Genomic DNA, 21475 nt, shown 5'->3' with positions numbered 1-21475 from the left:
AGTTTATATAAACAAAAGTCTCAAAAATAAGATTAGCAGCAAGTCTTGACCCCTGACTTGCAGATTTTTAAAATAGCTCTTTGAGCACATGCCTTTTCTTACATAAGAGAAAGATTGTCTATTTTAATCTGTGTAGCTAGTCATGGTACCTAAAATGCTGTACTATGTATTATGTTCTATGTACTTCGTACTTTTTCTGTTGTTCAGTCACCAAGTTGTGTCCAACTTTTTGTGACCCCATGGACCTCAGCATGCCAGGCTTCTCCATCCTTCACCATTCCCCTAGAATTTGCCCAAGTTCATGTCCATTAAATCAGTGATGCCATCCAACCACCTCATCCTCTGTTGCCTTCTTCTCCTTCTGCCTTCAGTCTTTCCCAGCATCAGGGTCTTTTCCAATGAGTCAGCTCTTCGCATCAGGTGGCCAGAATATTGGAACTTCAGCATCAGCGTCAGTACTTCCGATGAACACCCAGGACTGGTCTCCTTTAGGATGGACTGGTTGGATCTCCTTGCAGTTCAAGGGACTCTCAAAAGAGTCTTCTCCAACACCACAGTTCAAAAGCATCAATTCTTCGATGCTCTGCCTTCTTTATAATCCAACTGTCACACCCATACATGACTACTGGAAAAACCATAGCTTTGACTAGACGGACTTTTGTTGACAGAGTGATGTCTGCTTTTTGGTTAGTTAAAAAATACTTGTTGAATTAATGAATGAATGATGGATGATTGGCCAATGCAGGATAACTCATTTTCTCTAAAAAGAATTTAAATTCTCTCATCTTACTTCCTCTAACTGCATTTATAATTCCTTCTTTACAAGGCACATTTCCTATACAGTTTATGAATGGTACAAATAGATTTCTTCTGTTTTCTGTGCTGCTTTCATCTTACTATAGAAACAAACCAGACAGAAAAGCAAGAAGAAGAAAAAAAGAGGGAACGAAGAAGAAAACAAAAATTCATGCTGTATCCTGTGGGTTATTTACAGCCTCTTTGTAAGCTGCATGGAGACACAGTGCAGTGGGATTGATGGATTTGCAACGGCTGGTGCGAGATGCTGACCACAACAGGTGCATAATAAAAACATCCATGGAGGTTTTCCCTAAGAAATCTAAATATATTTGGAAATGAGGGAAACATCTACTTGATACTTCTTTCATTGACAGATTGCTATAGCTTTTTGAACTGTTTTTTTTTTTTTTTTTAGTTGGAGGGATTCCTTTTTTGACCTTGTACTTCCTCTAAATGTTCTTCACAAGCAAAATTCTACCCCATGTTTTGATACCATTTCCCTTACTAAAATGGCTACATTGTTTCTTACATTCCTACACATCTGTTTTTTGGTTCAGAGCAAAGTCAGAAATGCTTAATAAAAATGGAGCAATCCTATTTATTATCATTTTAAGATGGCAAAAATTGTGCTGCACCCAGAGGATTTTTTCCTGCAACGTGGCCTGTAGTTACTATGGTTGTGACACATCTCTCTGCAGTTAGGTTAAGGATGTGTATGAGAGCCAGAGAAAAGTAGAGTCTTACATTCTAATCAGTGGCTTTACCAAAACTGTCAGTGGTGCTCCCTGGACAGCACCGTGATCTGACCTTCGAAGGGCTGAATAGCTTCTATCTTAACCTATTCGGTTTTGACATCTCTGAGCAACACAGAATGAAAAGAAGTTAGCAGTAACTCTGATGCCATATTTGCTCAGTTTGTCCAGCGGAAGGCATGGATAAACAGAGATGTTCCTTGGAATTCATGGTGCAGAGACAAGTGCAAAAGAGTGAGTTACTGCGCCGTCGATGGCAATACTGAAGCAAGTGCAGGGTTTGGAGCTGGAGTGGGAGAGAAGGGCAAAGGGGTTGCCTGGGGACAGGAAACTGGCTCCACCCAACAGGAAACCCAGCCGCTTCTCTCTTCCTGACAATTAATATTCACATAATCCCCAAAGTCCAACACTATACCTTTTTTTTTTTTAAGCTTCAGCGAAATGTTACATATGGTCAAGAAAGCCTTTATTTAAAACAGATTTTATCCTACATTTTGGAGAATAATAAAATAGATGTTAAGAATTGTGGGAGGTGGATACAGTTTAATGTTTTGGGTCATTAGCTTTTAACCTGATGATAACATGGAAAATTATGGGTCATTTCAAAATTAGTGGAGAAGAGTCTGTAACTTTGGTAGCAAGTCTGTGGGCTATGGGAACAGCTTGAATTTGCGTCCTTAAGATATTTTAATCCTTCCTTTCCCCATATTGTTTCTCTGGTGCAAAATCCTTATGTTGACCTCATTGGCCCCCCAGCTAGCGACCTTTGGGCTAAAACCTAGGTTTGGGCTTTATGAGTTGTGAATCCTCTGGCAAGACATTCGGAAGTTGGGTTGAGTGAATATGTGTGCTGTTGAGCATATTTATGAAAAGGTTTTCATAGCTTTAAGCAAATCATCACAGATAAAAAAGGTTAAAAAAGAGCTAAAAAGTTGCTTTTCATTTTTTTCTGCCTTCAGCAGTAAGTTTGTGTACTTCCTTTTTTCTTTTGATATTTTCTAGTAACACTGATTTCAGGAAAATGATCTTCATATTTGTCAGTTACACCAGAGGTGAACATTAATGTGGCACTTCTCAGGAATAGTTGCCCTTTTTTCTTTCATTTCTGATGTTGGAACTACAAATGTCATTGCATGTTTAAGGAGTATCAAACTTTAGGATGTGAGAAAGGTGGTACTTTGGGTGGAAAATTTTTCTCGATTGGTTGAAATCATACAGATACATTCCAGGAGACTATCAGTCAGTTCAGTCACTCAGTCGTGTCTGACTCTTTGCGACCCCATGAACCGCAGCACACCAGGCCTCCCTGCCCATCACCAACTCCTGGAGTTCACCCAAACTCATGTCCATTGAGTCAGTGATACCATCCAACCATCTCATCCTCTGTTGTCCCCTTCTCCTCCTGCCTTCAATCTTTCCCAGCATCAGGGTCTTTTCCAGTGAGTCAACTCTTTGCATGAGGTGGCCAAAGTATTGGTGTTTCAGCTTCAGCATCAGTCCTTCCAATGAACACCCAGGACTGATCTCCTTTAGGATGGACTAGTTGGATCTCCTCACAGTCCAAGGGACTCTCAAGAGTCTGCTCCAACACCACAGGATACTATGGAATTTATAAAATCAACACAGTTCTATTTCTCATGATGTTGAGAAAGCATCTTTGTGATGTGAAAAAGTGCTATACTTGGCTCTGGCTTCTTTTGGCTTTAGTTCCTGGATCTACCAATTACTAATAGTGAGACTGCATGTAATATATTTAATCTGAGTTTCTCTGTCGTCATCTATGGAGGCTAACAGTGCTTCCATTACAGGGTTGTGATGATTAGCAGTAATTTATGCATTTACCATTCAATATTTTTATCATTTGTTACCATTCAATATTTGGTCACTACAACAGATGGAAGTACATTGGGAAAACAATATAAAGACTACAACAGTGATAGTGGCAGGCTTTAATAATGTTTTACATACATTGTTTTGTTTAAACCTCATGATAACACCATTATTGCTTCCGTTTCACAGAGGTAAAGCTGAGGCAGAAGTATCTCAGCAGCTTGCTAAAGGATATTCAGCTAGCAATGGTGGAGCAGGTGAAGTCAGTGAGCAGTCTCTAGAGCCCACCCTAATCTCCAGTCCAGACTGCCTACCCTGGGGGTGTACATTTGAGAATCTTGAGCTTTGATGTTATTTGGTTTTGTATTTTTGTGTTATTTAGAAATGAAAATCCATAACATTTCATTAATGTGCTCAACATTATCTTATCCACAAGTTTTGCCCTGATGTTCCCCTTGATGTTTGCTCTTTCAGTTTAGAGAGCAAAAGACCAAACAACCAACTTATTTGAAGTCTATTATGCCCAGGCATTGTACTTAGCTTTTTAGCTTTAAAGAGCTTGCAGGGCAGATGAAGAAACACATGCAGAAACGGACCATTTAAATGTACATAAAGTAGGGGAAAAACATAAATGTATCTGGGTTGCTATGGGAATATGAGGAAGGGGGCTTCCCAGAGGAGATGGTCATAATAAGTCATGATGAGTAGGTTAGAATCAGACACACAAGGAAAAGTGGAGAGTGGGTGCCGCAGTCAGCAGAAGGGATGGCAAGAGGGAAAGCGTGGGGACAGAAAACTGCATGGAACCTGCAAGCTCAGCGGTGGGTAGAATGGCAAGCAACTGGGCTTTTCCAGATGCAGACGGATGTGGGACAGAGCAGGCGGGTGGGACACAGGGCCTGAACGGTTAGACACTCTCTCATGGAATAGTCTGGCTGGCCGACTGTTCTATAGAGGTGGGAACTAAAGAAGAATTCAGACGGAATGAAACGAATGTCCCTGATGGTCCAGTGGTTAAGACTTCATCTTCCAGTGCAGGGGTGATAGGTTGCTAAAATCCCACATGCCCCGAGGCCAAAAAAACAAAATATAAAACAGAAGCCATATTGTAAAAAAAAAATTCAGTAAAGTTTTTAAAAATGGTCCAGATGTAAAAAAAAATTCTTAAAAAAAAAAAGGAGTGAAGTGGTCAGCTTTCTTGGCTTCACTGTGGAGACTAGAGAAGTGATGTGGACACGGTCTATTTCCTGAATTCCCTTTTATCAACCAGTATCCTCTGTGGGAGCTTTTCATCCCCTTATTATTTTTTTCCTTTTGTCTGTCTCTGCCTTTGTTTCTACAATCCAACGGGGAGCTCAGAATTTAATAACTAGGTGTAATAACTTATGGCATCTTCTGCCCCTTGCTTTCTTTTCTCAGGCCTTCTGTAGGTTCAATCTCATCTATTCAAGCTTCTATTTGGTAGTGATGGCTGAGTGAGTCTCATTCTCTTGACGAACCCTGGAGAGCTGGGCTTTTCCAGATGTTCTGATGGAATCCTCTCAGAAGTAGAATAAAAATCCCCACATCCCATATCTGAAAATTGTCTGCATTGTTTCCATGGAACCTCGAAAAATACTGAAGCCAAGAACTTAGGAGAGTCATGTGAGAAGGTAAGAGAGAAAATCTGCCCTTTGTACATAGAAAGCCTGTGTCCCCTAGTGAAGAGAAGGTGAAGTGGGCCAGTTTATACAGAAGGCTCCTAGTAAAGCTCAGGGTCGGCGTCTCAGCGGTCCATCTCGGTCACACAAGGGCACGCCTGGAGACTCACCCACCTTGCCCTGTTCAGTTCTGCACGCTGGAGCAGCGATTCTCAAGGGGGCTGGAGGGATAATCAAAACCAGCTCTGGGCCTTTTCCAAACAGAACTCTGTAAACGCTCTCCCACCGCCCGCATCTCCTACATACCCACAACAACCCCCAGTGAAAGTTACTGCCAAAGGGAACTACAGCTGGTGATAGGGGTGCGTCAGACCGCCCAGTGCCTCTGGGTGAGTAGAGTGGAGGTCAACTGTCGACCTCCTCGGGGGTGGATGCCGTGGTGTGCAGGGAAAGCTGCTGGAAGCCAGGCGTGATCACACAAAGCTGGCAGCCTTGGCTCTGCTTGTTCCCCACCGTCGATGGAGCTGTGTGTGTGTGTGTGTGTGTGTGTGTGTGTGTGTGTGCACGCGCGCGCGCGCATGTGACAAAGAAGTAGTGATTCACCGCGGATCGGAAATCAAAGCCTGTTCTCTTGTTAGTGTTCAGAAGGCAAAGACTATGTCTTAGTTACCTTTCTAGTCCCACGGCCTTGCCCAGGGTCTGGTATGGAACAATGGCCCAGCGAATGACTGCAAAATGAATGAGAAATGATCTTGACAGGGGAGTGAGGAAGAAGGCAAAGGTTTTTTATAAACTTCAAATTGTTTAAAACACTGCAATTTCCTACATGAGTGTTTGAATCAGGCCTTTTATACGTTAAGAATTTGGCTTATTTGGTAATTATTGTTCTGCTACCTCACATTTAGAAGACCTAGCATTATGAATAAAACTAATTTGAGGCCTCTCAGCAACTGTTGATTTTCAAGACTTTTCTTCCCTACAACAAATAATACTCTTTAGGGGATACTTTCCCCCCTATGGTTTTTTAAAATTTTGTCTTAATGAACTGAACAGCAATAATGTGACAGCAAAGATGTTTAAATCATGCACTTTAGTGCAGTTCCCAGAGCCAGAGGAGACAGACCACTGTGGCTGAAGCAATGGATTGAATCTCTCCTGCCAGATGGCAGTTGGAATACCACGGGCTTACAGCCGTCAGCTGCAGCTAGAGGTTTGCATGCAAGGGGTACGCCTCTCAGTGATTTAAATGGGGAGATGGCAGGTACTTGAAATTCTTGCATTGTTCCTAGTGGCTGAGAAAGGCTAAGGGAAAACTCTATCCACACAAATGCTGTTTAGTATAGTGTCTATAATGGAGCTGTGTAAACGTACTGCTTGCATCCTGAGTACTATTGCTATTTTCCATATGTGCTGTGTTTGACTTTTAAACATGTGCCTCTGAAATCAGAACCAGCATTGTATTTCTCCATCTATGATGCTTACATTATTTTGTTCAAATCGTTCTTAAAAAACACATAATGAGTGAGAAATGGCTTCCCACATGCCAAAAGCTTTTACGTATGAGTTTTCAAATTTTTCTCTAATGACAGATTTGATTTTTCTTCTTGCGCTGTATGCTACAACTGGTTTCCTGCTCATGTCAGAATAGCCCTGAAATAATCTGATACTTGATAGAATGAAGCTGTTCTCCATGTTTCCATAACTTCTGTTAGAGAATGCATCTGGATCCATTCAACCATGTTCAGTGTTTTTAAAATGCCAAATGAGAACTTGAGAAGAGCCCCTTGAGAACGGAGAGATGACATTTGCCGAGCTCTGCTAATATCAACTCAGGGAGAAGAATATATCTGGCAACACATTTATCCTGATAAACATGATGATAGGAAAATTTTTGTTTAAGCAGTGACAGAATGTATTTACTGCTACATCTATATACGGGCTGTCAGCTCGCATAAAACAGGCCATAACAGAAGACAGTTGCAGAGAATAGGTTATGTAATGAGATCAAGCCAATGGAAGTCTGGCATCCAACTGTAATTCTACTAACAGTGAGGGGAGTCTGCTTATCCATCCAAGTCAAGGATATATATATACACACACACACACACACACACATATATATATATTTGGTCACTGTTCATGAAATTACATTGTTAACCGCCTCAGCTGTTCAATGAGCCACTGGAAAGCAGAATAAAATGTATAAAAAATGGGAGGAAAAGGAGAAAGGCCTCAGGCTATAGAATTTATGGCTGCAGAACTCAAGATTTTTATGCAGGTGAATTTCCTAAATAGAAAAGGACCACAGAGTCTTGGGCTATTCAGAAATAAATACGCTGTTCTAAGTTTATGATGCTCATAAAACTCTATAGTATTGTAACTCTCGTTCTCACAAATATAGGACACTAGTCTTTAGAACAGCCTGAAAAAATCATTCAAATGAGGGCGATATCGAAAACTACTGAAGCAGAGATTCCATAAGTGTAAATTAGTAGATTTTCAATCTCTTTGGTTTCACAATTTGACATTATTAAGGCTAATATATAGGTGCCTACCAGCATAGCTACCATTAGGAATTTATCAGTATTTCCATTATAAGTCCCATTTTTCAGGGGTTAATAACTTGGTCATAAAAATTCACTGCAGGCAGAAATCAAGTCTTGAAGGAAAATCTCTTTCTTGAATCCCAACAGGGGAGTTTGCTCATGTTTCTGATGCAAAGATAGTCAGAGACCAGAAAAGGGAGACGATGTATAAACTTTCATTTCTGAAAATTGAGCATCAGTCCCGGTGCCATCGGATGCGGTGATACGTGCAGGGACTTTGTTAGCTTGCTTTTTCCTCTTCTCTCCTCAACCTCCCTTCTACTTACTCCCTTTCCTTTTTTGTGTTTGGCCCTAGGTGGAAGTTGATCCTTCTAAAATAATTAACATGTAGATTTTTCTCAGTGGAGAAGGAACAAGGAAGTCGGAGTTTATATAGATTTATCAGAAAATAAGCTCCACATCACTTTTCTTTCTGGCTCCCTAGAATCTTTTCAGCACTGAAATGTTCTGCACGGAAACATTACAATGTTACCTCCAGTAGGGAAAGCTGTAAGGGCTTACTTTGTGGCTAGGTGAGAAAATTGATCATCTCAAAACCTTTTTGACTACTCAGCAAAATATTTATCAACTCTTTCTACATTTGGGCTTCCCAGGTGGCACAGTGGTAAAGAATCTGCCTGCCAATGCAGGAGACACTGGAGATGGGGTTTTGATTCCTGGATTGGGAAGATCCCCTGGAGGAAGAAATGGCAACCCATTCCAGTATTCTCGCCTGGAGAATCCCACGGAGAGAGGAGCCTGCCTCTACATTTAACAAATGCATGATAACTACAAAGGGGCGTCGTATTAATATAGTGAAACTAGTAAGAAATTAAACATTCAATATTTTCGTATTGCCTGATATCTTTTAGATCTAGCTTAATTTCTTTTAGGGTCTAATTCTGGGCATATTCTGATAGGCAAAAGCTAGACTACTTTTAGACCAAACTATTTTTCTGCAGTTATACACAACTAAAAGTCCTTCTTCTCTTTTCCTGGGAGAAACTCAGTAGTCGTTGTAGACCACCAAACTATTCAAAATGTTGTACGGCTGCTTTCCGTGAAGGCTTAAAGTCAACGAATAGAAAGAAAAATGTCTCAGATTTAACTGTGAGAAGTCAGGGCTGGATAACTCCAACATTCTGTGCTATTTTAGTAATTTCGGTGGAAGCATTAAGAAATTGTTGGCGTATACTGATTTTAGAAGGATAAACATTCTCATTTCCAACCCCAAGTATTCCATTGATGTACATAAAAGTTTGACTTGTGTGTTCCTGCTGTCTCCTCTTTCTGGGGCTTGGCCCGGACTTATAAGAGCTGCTTTTTTTTTTCATATCTGATGCTTTTGTGTCCCACCTAGACACTTCCTGCTTAACCTGGCAAGGCTCCCTAGAGTTTCAGACACTGAGGCATCGCGTGTGCCTTGCTGCCCCCTCCTGGTGACCAAAGACTGTTGGAATTGGGCCTTCAACAAGACGACCTTGGCTCTTCTAAGTCAATGCCAATATTTGAGAGGTGCTTCCTATGGAATTGTTTTATAAAGTTTTAAAAAAATTATATACACATCATGGAGTGATTTTATCTATAATTAGTGGCTTTGTTTTTTAATGTTTAACTTGATTTCCTTCATAAATTTATAAGGAATTTCTTCAAGTCATGATCTTTTTCTGAAATTGTCACTGCATTACTGAAAGTGCAATGCCAAGTTTTCTATCAGAATTGCACAATGGTTTTCTTTCTTGTACATCTAAACCAAGAAATTGATTTCTTATGGCTTTGAATGCAGCTCTTTCTCAAAATTGAAAACATACATATTGGATTTGCATATTGCTTTCTCAAAATGGGTTTCCTTTTTGTCTTGTTTTCATGATGTATCAGTCTATTGGGGTGGCCAGAAAAAGATACCATAGACTGGGTGGTTTAAACACAGAAATTTACTCTCATTATTCTGGAGGCTGGAAGTCCCAGGTCCGGGTCCGGCAGGGTCGATTTCTGGTGAGAACTCTTTTCCCAGCTCGACGTCCTTAACTGGCAGAAGGAGAGCGTTCTGGTACTTTCCTCTTCTAACATGGGCACTGTCGGCTTATGGCTTCATCCTGTGGCCTCAGTAAATTGCTATCACCTCACAGGCTGTTTCTCCAAATGCAGTTACATAGGGGGTTCCAGCTTCAAGTATGAATTTGGAGATGGGGGACACGGAAACAAAATGTTGATATATGAATTTAATAATCCAACGTTGTGAATTAGTCAAATTATTATTGTTCTTAAAAAATCACATACCACGGGCTGAGAATACATGGGAATGGGGTTGGTAATAAAATAGTAAAGCATGATCTTCACTATGGTGAACTGATAACACAGTTAAGAAAAACGAATTAAAATAAGACAATAGAAGTGCAAAGTACTAAATTATCATGCTGTCTTTAATTACAAAGTTGTAAGTGTGAGCTGAAAAACAAGAGAAAGCTTCTAAGAAGAAACTATATTTAGCCTCCTACTAAAGGATGACTTCAGTTCAGTTCCGTTCAGTCACTCAGTCGTGTCCTACTCTTTGTGACCCCATGAATCGCAGCACGCCAGGCCTCCCTGTCCATCACCAACTCCTGGAGTTTACTCAAACCCGTGTCTATTGAGTCAGTGATGCCATCCAACCATCTCATCCTCTGTCGTCCCCTTCTCCTCCCGCCTTCAATCTTTCCGAGCATGAAGGATGATTAGGGTTTCATTAAACTTCGACAAGGATGGCACTGGCTTCAGAATGTATACAAAATAGGCAACACTGTTTAAGAAGCATGGCCTGTAAGAGAAGACATTTAAAGGCCTTCTGCAATAAAATGTAATTGTTTAATATTCCCTGAGCATTCGTAGAGTGCTAGTTTGGAATATATCAATACATGATATGGTCTTTGTTCTTTGGAAGTTTACAATCAAAGACCATAAATACTCAAGTCTGATAGCTCAGTGCTTTCAGAATTTGCTTAAGTCACCTGATATATTTTTTAACCAGGCTACTGCTCTTGACGAAAGCAATGGGTTCTGTGTCTTGGGCTGAAGCATGCCACAGAGTCATTGATGTGAGGCTTGCAACAAAGCCAAAAGCTTCCTCCCTTTGATTCTTTATTTGGCTGCCTGGTGAGTCCAGGACAATTTCAGAGCTTTCAGTAGAGCCGCTAACCACTGCAGAGAGCAAAGGGTTGGAAACACTGATTGATTTGAAAACCTTGCTGTCTAATACCTTCTCTGGCTCCTCTGTGTGTTTGACTCAATAGTTCATTTATTTGTTACTCCAACTATAGGGAAAACAAGCCTGAAAACACCCATTCTTAACACTAAATTATGAATGTTAAAGACGCACACAGCTCTACCTACCAGCAACACCCATGGGCAGAGTCTATCATACTGTGCACACTGACATATTTCTAATTCTACCATCTCTGATCATATAAATACCCTGGGTTGATCAGGAAAAACAGAAAGTATCACCATGATCAAAATAATCTGTAATTTAAGCTGGATCACCATCAGCCAAAACATTTTTTTTTTAAATTGTGCTGTAAATCAAGTCTCCTTTTGCAGGATCTAGTATGAATGAAAAATTGTGTGGTTGAAGCTTGTCTTTGAATTTACCTCTAACTTCAAAATCACTTTCCTTCCTCTGTGGACCCTATTCCCAGCCCAGGTTCCTGTGTCTTGCTTATGTTCTCACTTCTGCTCTCCCCCATTAATCACAGGAAAGTATCTGCTCTCAGTCACGTGAAACCTGCTATGAATTTAAGTCATGGTGTTGTTTTCTCTCTTTGGGGGATTTATAATTTTGGATTTATCTGTAGTTCTGGAATAAATGCCTTTGTCTCCTGCAAAAGAAGATTTAGGCATGAGCATGGTCAAGAGAAATATTTTTGGAGCTGAGGACTTTCTGTTACAGTTGAAATCACAAAATGAGCTAGCAGTCAACTTTATTGAGAAGATGGGTGTCTAAACTGTAAAAGTATCTCCAAATTAGGGACTTATGTAAAATGAAAGGTCAGAATTACAATTAAGAGATGTACCACTGAAGTATTTTGGAGATGAGAAAAGGAAACTAACATTTATTGGGTATTGTATGCCAGGAAATGTGCCAGGCATCCTCACACTTCTTTAGTGCATTTAAAGCTGCCAGAAGTTCTGTAAACTCTTCACCTCATTTTGCCATCAAAGAAACAAAGTTCTGGAGGTTAAGTTTCACACATATATCCTGCAGCTAGCAAAAAATGGAGCTATGTCTCTCTGGCTTCAAAGTCCATTATCTTGGTATAGGTAAGAGAAAATTTGTCAAAGTACACAACATTTAAATATGTGATTTATTTTGCTCTGTTAAAAATTTGCTTTGAACATTTTGAAGTAAACTTCTTTAATTACAGGATGGTATGTACTTTGCACATCCCACCTTGCTGGTTTTTAGTATGCAGAGCCAAGATGGATTGCCTTAAATTTTTTTTCAATTTATTTTAGCAATCAGAAACTGTCAATATAAGAGGATAGTGAGACTACAGTGCAGGAATTACAAAGTTATCCAAGAACCGCCTCATGTATAGTTGATAGATGTTACTCTCTAACAAATCTTCAGATATGAATATTTCTGTACTAATTGAAAGTAACCAGCCAAAGTGAACCTGCATAATCGCATGGGTGGAATAATCGTATATCATGAACCCAAAATTGAGACACAGCACCAGACTGAATATTTAAAGTTATGGCTATTACATTATAGCTAGAATATATGGTTAGTTTAATGAGGGTTAGGTGGAGAAGGAGATGGCAACCCACTCCAGTACGCTTGCCGGGGGCATTCCATGGACAGAGGAGCCTGGCGGGCTACAGTCCATGGGGTCGCAGAGAGTCGGACATGACAGAATGACTTATGCTTAATAAGGGTGAGGAGGCTAATCGTGCATTTTTCTTCAACTAAATTTTCAACTGTAGGTTCATTTGAGAATGTGTTTTAACGCTTTATTGAATGAATCTACCCACTTGAAAAGGGTTTTTTTTGAGAAATAATGAAAAAAGTGGTAAATGGGACCGGGATGGGGAATACATGTAAATCCATGGCTAATTCATTTCAATGTATGACAAAAACCATTGCAATGTTATAAAGTAATTAGCCTCCAACTAATAAAAATAAATGGAAAAAAAAATTAAAAAAAAAGAAACTATTATTAAAGTCATGTTTATGAAGCAAGGCCAGGTTTAAGAGGTTACATTGAATCAGTGTGAGTAATAACAAGGAAGCTTTTAATTTAAAAATGTGAGGTTTTTAGGAGTGTGCCTTGGAGTGCATTATTAATTGGAAATATTAATCTACAAAAGCAACAAAAAGTATATTTTAACTCTTTATCTAATATGAAGATTATATCGGCTCTTTGCTTTTCCTATTTTCCCTGCAGTTACATGTCCTTCAGTAATCCTCTCTGCTTCTAATCATCATGACCAGAGATTGAATAGGAAAAGAAAAGAGTACATGAATTTCTCAGGGCTTCTTCTGTCTGTGCATGTGTTAGTGGTGAGGAAAGAAGTTGAAAAGGTATGTAATGTGGTACACTTAGGTTTTCTAAGGGTTCATTTATAGAAGATTTATATTCCCAATTTGGCATAATTAAAATTGAGGCTCAGACAATGTAATTTAAAAAACTGACCCCCGGTACAACAAAAGTTGGTTTTGTAAAAATGTATTTCAAAATGTAATGGCAAAATATTCCGGCCATCTTTAAAAAGTAGACTTTGTCTGATTTGAAAGTGCCCAGGTCACTTTAAAGAGAATTTTTACTAGTCTATGGAAAGCGATGTTTATAACAGCTTGAAACTCAAAGGACAGGGAACTCTGGTAGAAGCACGTTCAATAATTTCCAAGGTAACCCGAGTGCATACTGTGTATGCTTCTTTCATCTCATTTCTCACTGCCACGGACTTTCAAGGGAGAAAATAATATATTCTGCATGGGAAAAAAGTGCAGGGAAGGCAGCGCAAGAAAGACGCACTTTAAGAACTAACTGAAGTGCTCTGTGCTTAATCACTCAGTCGTGTCTGACTCTGTGACCCCATGGACTGTAGTCCACCAGGCTCCTCCGTCCATGGCATTCTCCAGGCAAGAACACTGGAGTGGGTTGCCATTTCCTTCTCCAGAAGTGCTCATGAGGCAAGTTAATTCTTTTTTGCCAATAACTTGTGTACAGATAGGTTCAAGGATTTTCAACCCTCCTCTGAAGACACTCCCCCTCCCCAAACTGGGATATGTTTACTGAGAAAACCAGGATTGTTCTGGCATTTTAAAAACATTACAGACATTTTATGTGAGTAGTTTTTTGCTTAGTAGAGTCGAGAAAAATCAGGATTCATTAGGCACTAGGTAGTCACTTTAAAAGTGGTTGCGAGGAGGACGATTTGATAGTCTCCACGGCCAGTAGAAGGTAACAGGTTGAAATGAGGAGGGAGCAGGCTGTGTGCAGAGTCAGCTCTAGACTCTCCTGAGCTGCGGTGCAGATGGTGAGGGCTGGATGGCTGAGAGACTGACAGAGAAAAATCATCACCAGGACCAAAAGAGAGAGGGACAGGGCCGACTTGGAAAGCCGCTGTGATGAAGTCAGGGATAGGAAGCCAGATCCCTGGGCTGGGTATCTGATCATGAAGCAGAGAACAGCATGTCATTAAGAGTCTGATCAGGACTGAATAGCTTCTGGTGCTTTACTTACAAAGCGACTCTTGCAGCCCTGGATCATGGTTCTCTTGCGTGAACCACTGAGAAGTCTCAGTACAAAATACAAAATAATTTTTTCAAAGGAAGAAGAAATGAAAACAATCTTTGCCAACTATATAGGTGGAAATAGTGTATAGTTTTTTGTTTGTTTACTGGTAAAATTATTTTCCCTATTTTTAAAATTTTTGCTCATTTTTCCCTTTCAAATGGAACTTGATGCCTTAATTTTAGTAAATGTACTTTACCTCCTATTTATATGTAAAACAGGGAGCCAATGATGTGGAGACGGGGCTTTGAAGAAATAAAAGAAATGATAAATCCTTTTTCTTAAAACCATATGCTGGGTGGAGAACACTTTGTACAGAATAATGTGAAGGAAGTAAGGAAAAAACAGGGACTGGGAAAAGTGGACAGTTACGTGTTAAAAAAATGAAATTAGAACACTCCCTAACACCATATACAAAAATAAACTTAATGTGAGGACCAAAGACCTAATGTAAGGCTGGACACTAAAATTCTTAGAGGAAAAACATAGGCAGAACACTCTTTTTATGTTAATTATAGCAATATCTTTTTGGATTCACTTTCTAGAGTAATGAAAATTAAAAAAAAAAGCAAATGAGGCCTAATTAAACATAAAATCTTCTGCACAGCAAAGGAAATCATAAGCAAAATAAGAATACACCCACAGAATGGGACAAATATTTGCAAATGAAGCTACCAACAAAGGATTAATCTCCAAAATAAACAAATAGCTTATGCAACTCTGTGTCAGAAAAACCAAACAAACCACTCAAAAAACAGGCAGAAGACATAAATAGACATTTCTCCAAAGAAGACAAACAGATGGCCAAAAAGTACAAGAAAATATGCTCAACATCATTAATTATCAGATAAATGAAAATTAAAACTACAGTGAAGTATCACCTCATCCTGGTCAGAATGGCCATCATCAAAAATCTCCAAATGATAAGTGCTGGAGAGGTGTGGATAAAAGGCAGTTCTCCTACATTGTTGGGGGGAATGTAAATCGGTGCAACCACTATGGAGAACAGTGTGGAGCTTCCAAATATAATTACCACCTGGTCCAGCAATGCCACTCCTGGGCATATATCTGGAGAAAGCCATAATCTGAAAGAATACCTGCACCCAAATGTCCACCGAAGCATTGTTTGCAATATCTGAGGCATGGACGCAACCTAAATGTCCATCGACAGAGGAAGGGATGAGGAAGATGTGGTCCATATACACAGTAGAATATTACTCAGCCATGAAAAAGGATGAAAGAATGCATTTGCAGCAACATGAGTGGGCCGAGACATTATCATACTAGGTGAAGTAAACCAGGCAGAGAAAGACAAACATCATATGATATCGCTTATAGGTGGAATCTAAAAAGCGGTCGAAATGAACTTCTTTGTAAAACAAAGAGACACGGATGTAGAAAACGAACTTATGGGGACCCGCTGGGGAAGGGAGGGAGGATAAACTTTTAGACTGGGATTGACATATACACATTCAGTTCAGTCGCTCAGTCTGAACTGAGTATGCACGCTACTCTATATAAAATGGGTGACTCATAAGGACTTCTGTCCAGTTCAGGGAACTCTGTCAATGTTCTGCAATGAACTACATGGGAAAAGATTCCATAAAGAGTGGGTGGAACTGATTCACTTGTTTCTGTGCAGCAGGAACTAACACTACATGGTAAATAAACCACCCTCCAATAAAAAATGTTTAAAAAGAGAGAAATGGGGAAAGGAGGGAGAGTGTTAATGAAGACACCCTTCAGGGCAGCTCTCTCTAAGGTTCTAAGGAGCACCACGGGGGAGTGGAATTTACACACCTCCTTTGAATTCTGTCCCAGTGGTCAGTGTTGAAGAAATATGTCCGGATCTGGGGGTAGAAAGAGCAGGACAGATGGGCAATCCATGAAGCCCTCTGAGATTCAGTGAATGCTTTATAACATGTTTACCTGCCGGCTCGTGAGTTGGAAATGGCAAGATTTCAGGTTTCACTTCACTTTCAGGATAAAGCACGGTTCTGTTTAAAGTGGATACTCCCGAGGCCACTGGCTGAAGGTTTTTTCATTTTAGGGAAAGCAAAATATAAAGAAGAGGAGACATTTTGCCCTGTGTTGTACCTTCCCTCTGGGCTTTGACGGTGTGCCCAGCCTTCGACAGGGAGAACCAAGTTTTTTCTTTTTCCTGCAGTCTTTGATTAATGAGCAGGACCATTCATCCCATTCACAACCATGTTAGTGACTTTCTCAAGGGCTCTCAACTGGAGAAGCCAGCAGATGGCTGGGAAATACCCACCTGCTGTTTACAGGCAGTCTGAGGCTTGTTGAGCTGATTCTTCCAGGAATCTCGTGTGGACAAGAGTAGCTCCCACGCTACTTTATGCACATTTTCAAAAACGCCTTCTTGCTCTTGGTTCAACTATCAAACAGCTGAATGGCTTAAGCGAAATGTTTTGCAGGTCTCTCTGAGATTAAAGGAGTTGGACACTTATGTGAAGACAGAAAAATTGCATGTCAGGTTTTGTAGTGACAGCATGGACATGAGACTTAGTGTATCTGCTAAAACCTGGAAGTTAATCCATCTATCAATCATTCTTTGAATTCAGAACTGGGAAGTGGAGAAAAGACTTAAATTCTTTTCTTGGACATATCATTTATTTATCTCCAGTGTGATTCTGGGTTTTCCAATGAATTACAGTTTCCTTTAATCTACAAAATGGGGATTATAAACAGCAAGCCAGCACACTTCACTGGGTGTTACAAAGACCTAAAAAGAATGCATAAATGAAAGAGTTCGCAAAGTTTAAATATGATACAGGAGTGATGACTTCCTGCCAATAAGAAGTATGTGCAGATCACCTGTGATGTTACTGATACAGCTCTAGGTTTTTAGAAGATGACAGAAGAGGCTAGAGGTGTGTCTTCTGCGCGCAACATTTATACACTTCAGACTGAGAGCAGCATGAGGTGGTACCTAAGTCAAGACCCGAGGGGGCTGATGGAAACGAGTTAGCACCCGAGCTTAGAGAAGTATGAGATGAGCAAGGGTTAGTGTCCCGATTGACAGCATCATGGAAGAGGTCCGGACTGACACCTTACGGAAGAGGCAGGCCCTGAGTTGCACTTTGGAACAGGGAAGTGGGTGAAAGAGAGGACTCATTTTAAAAGAAGCAGAAAAGGGCTTAAAATTCTAAGTTCAACCTTTTCCAAAAAATGTCCTTTGCCTCCTCTGCTCACTGTTAAGCTCCTTATTTATAACTTAACCCTTTCTAAACCCTAGGAATTATTTTCTAACCCTTCCAAATGGAGCTGGGTCATTCTGTTCTCTAGGTTCCTATCCTCAAAGGATACACATTTGTATCATTGAAAGTATCTCATAGTGTCAAAACATTAACCCTAATGCAGTTTTAAAGATGAGACAGACCTAGGTTCTGCACTCAGGTTTACTGCTAACTGGCTCTCTGACTTAGGGTAAATCATTTACCCTTTACCAGCTGAGCTGATATTTCGTCCACAACCTGGAAGTGATAACAGCATTCTGAGCAGTAAATAGGAATAGTGTCTCAGTGAGTCCTGCGTGTAGGGAACACGGCAGAAATGATGCCTATTGCTGGTTTTATGGGTCTATGTTGCCCCTCTTGGATGATGAGGAACTCTCATGCTTTTTTGATTCTAGCACCTAGTCTGGGGCCAGAGTCCCTGGCAAATATTTGAACCAAAATGAGCGTTCGAGATGGAGAAGATGTTTTACGATACGGCAGCAGTGGAGACTCAGAAATAATCTGTGTGAAAAGTAGTGAAAGTGGGAGTGGGAGGGAAGAGGTAGCAAAATAGCTCCTGCGAGCTGACGAGAGGAAGGACTTTCACAGGAGAATAAGTTGTGCTGGATGGGTTGATGCCACACAAGCGGAGGAGGACCAGGAATCTGGGTTTGATGCGGGTAATAAGGAATTATAGTTTTTTGAGGAGTGATGAAAAATGTCAGGTTAATAGATTTAGACTTCCATGACCCAATAAGCAAATTATTTTTAAATTTATCTTTTAATTGGAGGAAAATTTCTTTGCCATGTTGTGTTGGTTTCTGCTATCCAGCAGCACAAATCAGCCTTAGTTACACACATATCACTTCCTCTTGGGTTTCCCCACCCTCCACCCCCCCACTGTACCCTTTCCTAGGTCATCACAGAGGACCAAATAAATGATATATGACGATGAGCACTGATGACTATACTTTGCTGCCTTCTTAGTCTATTGTAAGAGAAACAAGTTAATATTCTTGTTTCCGAGTTCTTAAAGCAAAAAGAAGCACTGTTTCATACTTGTTAAGGCTGTGTGGTGAGGCTCTTTCAGATCAGTGAAAATGCTCCTTTCTGAAGACATTGAAGGGTGTCTTAACAATAATGATTCATGACTCTAAAACACCCATCAATCTTTGAGGAATGAACAAACCACTAATAGAGCCATATGTTGCCCTCGTTCTTTGCATGGGACTTCTATGAAAGTCACTAGGAGTTCGGTGAAATGATGAAGGGAAGCATATGGCCCTCGATCTGAACTAAATTAATAGCAGTATGAAAACACAGTTAAATAGTGATCATCTCTCTTGTTATCTAGCTTTGTTCCTTTTTCAGACAACCTCATGGTGTATAGTTAGCCACTGAGAAGATACTCGTTAAATGGGGAGAGCCGACCTGCGAGCAGAAACCGTGTGGCATTGTCTTTTGAAACAAGCTGAAGAGGCGGTGGTTTGGGGCCGCCTTGCTCAGGACTGCCGTGGAGTCATTTAGTGATCAAAAAAGAGCAGAAACCCGGTGATGCTTTAGGCACTGCATCTGGCTCTCGGTCCCACACTGTTGCCATAGTCACCCATCTCCTAGCAACGATGAATAGCATTTTCTGGTCTCTAAAAGTGACAGAGCATGCGAGTGAAAAATATAAATGTAATCCCAGTAGGCTAGTAATCTAAAAGGTTATCTTATGGCCAGAGTTCAGTGTGAAGATCTATATGAACCTTTGGTTTCATGATCCTCTCTTCTGTGATGGGATTTGATAGGAAAACGCCTTGGCTCAAATTGAGGCAGCACAAAAGCTTGCTATTGAATATAAGGACTACAGATGTCATTACAAAGGACATAATAAAGGGAAGTCTATTTTAAAAGGTGGGAAACACTATTATCAGTTTGAATAACCTGGCAGTCATCATCTAGAACTCTGGGTAGAAGGGACTAGGGTGGGGAAAAACCCTGGCCCTCTATCTGGGAAGAAGGAATATTCCATGCTAACATATTCAGGCTCAAACAATCTATTAGCAGCCTTCGCAATGAGCAATGAGTCTCAATTGAGGTCACTAATCAGAAGCAGTAAAGAAGCCGAAATAAAGATAAAAGGAAAAGGCTACATGCATCCTGCTTGTCCTTGAGGCAAAGTGAAAAACACACTATGTGATTCCACTTAGAGAATATTTAGCTGTTTATTTCTAAATGTTTGTACCATATTTCAAGTAATCTTTATTTAAATAGTTTACCAAAATAAGCCCATTGAGATACCAGTCTTGTTTTTTTTTTCAATGTTATAGCCTTGCATCCTATAAATAAACCTCCTGATTACACCAACCTTGTGCATAAATTGAGAATGCAGAAGAGTTCAGACAGCCACAGAGGTGTTAGTAACAAAGAAATCAATGCCAATTTTCATCTTGAAGTGCCATTTTGTGTATTATTTACAGCATCTATATCTCCTGACCCATTTCTCCTTTAGAAAGAGGAATACCTGTCTTTCCTGATTTTGTATCAGCACCTGTGCATTTGGTAAATGTCAACAAAAGATGCATGCGGTGGGAAGTAGATTCAGGAATGTCACTAAGAGATGTCACTTGAGGGGAAACGGAGCCCTGAAACAGTGTTGTCTCCAAGATGAAATAAATAAACCCCACACCTAGGGAGGCCACTGTAATGTGTTTACACACTACATGCGAAGCCCAGTTTAGCTGGTGGAGAGAAAATCCTCCTGAAAGTAAATAATTAGAGAAGATAGGTGAGTGCTGATTTTGTGAAATAAACAGTGATTGAGGAAAGAAGAAAAACCAGCAGGACTCAGCATGAAGCAAATTAATTCATGTTGGAGATTTACTCTCCTGAAGAAATTAAATTGCCCACTTCCTAATCAGTACAGTTCTTGGCATGCCATTTCTTTCTCTTTCTGTCTAAATTTGTTTCATGTTAGAGCTCCTTCATTTTCCTTCCCACTATTTTTAAAATTACAGTTTGAAGCTCCAGTTCTCTGTGTGGTTCTGTGAAGTTTGACACTCATTTAGTTTCTTTACTATTTATTTGTTTAGGAAAAGAAGATTTTTTTCCCCCCAATCATCTCACTGTTTATTCCATTTACCTCTGCCCCAGAGGAGATAGGGAGATATCATAGTTACTTCGTCTCTTCTGCATTATACTGATTTAGTGACTCAAGGGATAAGAATGTTTTCATTACACTAATTTGGAGTCACTGAAGGAAAACTATGTCTGAGTCCATTCACAGTATATGGCAGCTCAATGTAAATACAGATTACTGGGTTCTTTCCCTATTCTTCTCCTCCTGGAGCAAAAGGACAAAAAAAAAAAAAAAAAAAAAGCACAAGCTGTTGTTCTTCCAGTTAATTGTGCACACAGAGAAAGATGTCACCACACATTAAAGCTGAAACCACATTTGAGAAGACACGCAGAACTTTGCAGATGCCATTGCTGTTTGCAGAGCTTTGAGCTGGAGGGGATATCATATGTTTTTCAATCTGTTTTTAACTCTTCTGTTGTCTTAAAATAAACCATGTAATTCTTGTTCTTGGCCCTAGAACATGAGTTGTGCCATCAGACTGCTTTGATCCATTTGCTAAAATGTTCTAGGGACGAATGACTCTTGGTTCCTGTAAAAACTGTTGTCATGTCACTTTACCTAATGGAAGTCACTGCGTCTTCTGGAGGGCCAACGAGTAGGGAAGGACAGGCATGGACAGAAGCCCTGGATGCCTGCCAGTGCTTGTAAGACTGTGTCTGAATCCCATCTCTCTTACGGGCACAGTTGGCTGGTGGGAAAATTCCATTGGCCCCACCTGCATATCAACTTTGATT

General features: G+C 40.2%; 1 long non-coding RNA gene across 1 annotated transcript; it reads right to left on the bottom strand.

The window, feature by feature from the left end:
• Positions 1-9560: 9560 nt before the first annotated feature.
• On the bottom strand, positions 9561-19192 carry LOC110135414 (uncharacterized). Its single transcript, XR_002313364.2, has 3 exons — positions 19049-19192; positions 16654-16844; positions 9561-9771 (listed from the first exon to the last, which is right to left on the bottom strand). It is a non-coding gene; the product is annotated as an uncharacterized lncRNA (long non-coding RNA).
• Between the last annotated feature and the right edge of the window lie 2283 nt (positions 19193-21475).

Source organism: Odocoileus virginianus, chromosome 3, assembly GCF_023699985.2.
Source record: "Odocoileus virginianus isolate 20LAN1187 ecotype Illinois chromosome 3, Ovbor_1.2, whole genome shotgun sequence".
Lineage (NCBI taxonomy): Eukaryota > Metazoa > Chordata > Mammalia > Artiodactyla > Cervidae > Odocoileus > Odocoileus virginianus.
Note: the sequence above shows the minus strand (reverse complement) of the source record. Positions and strands in the feature narration are given on the sequence as shown.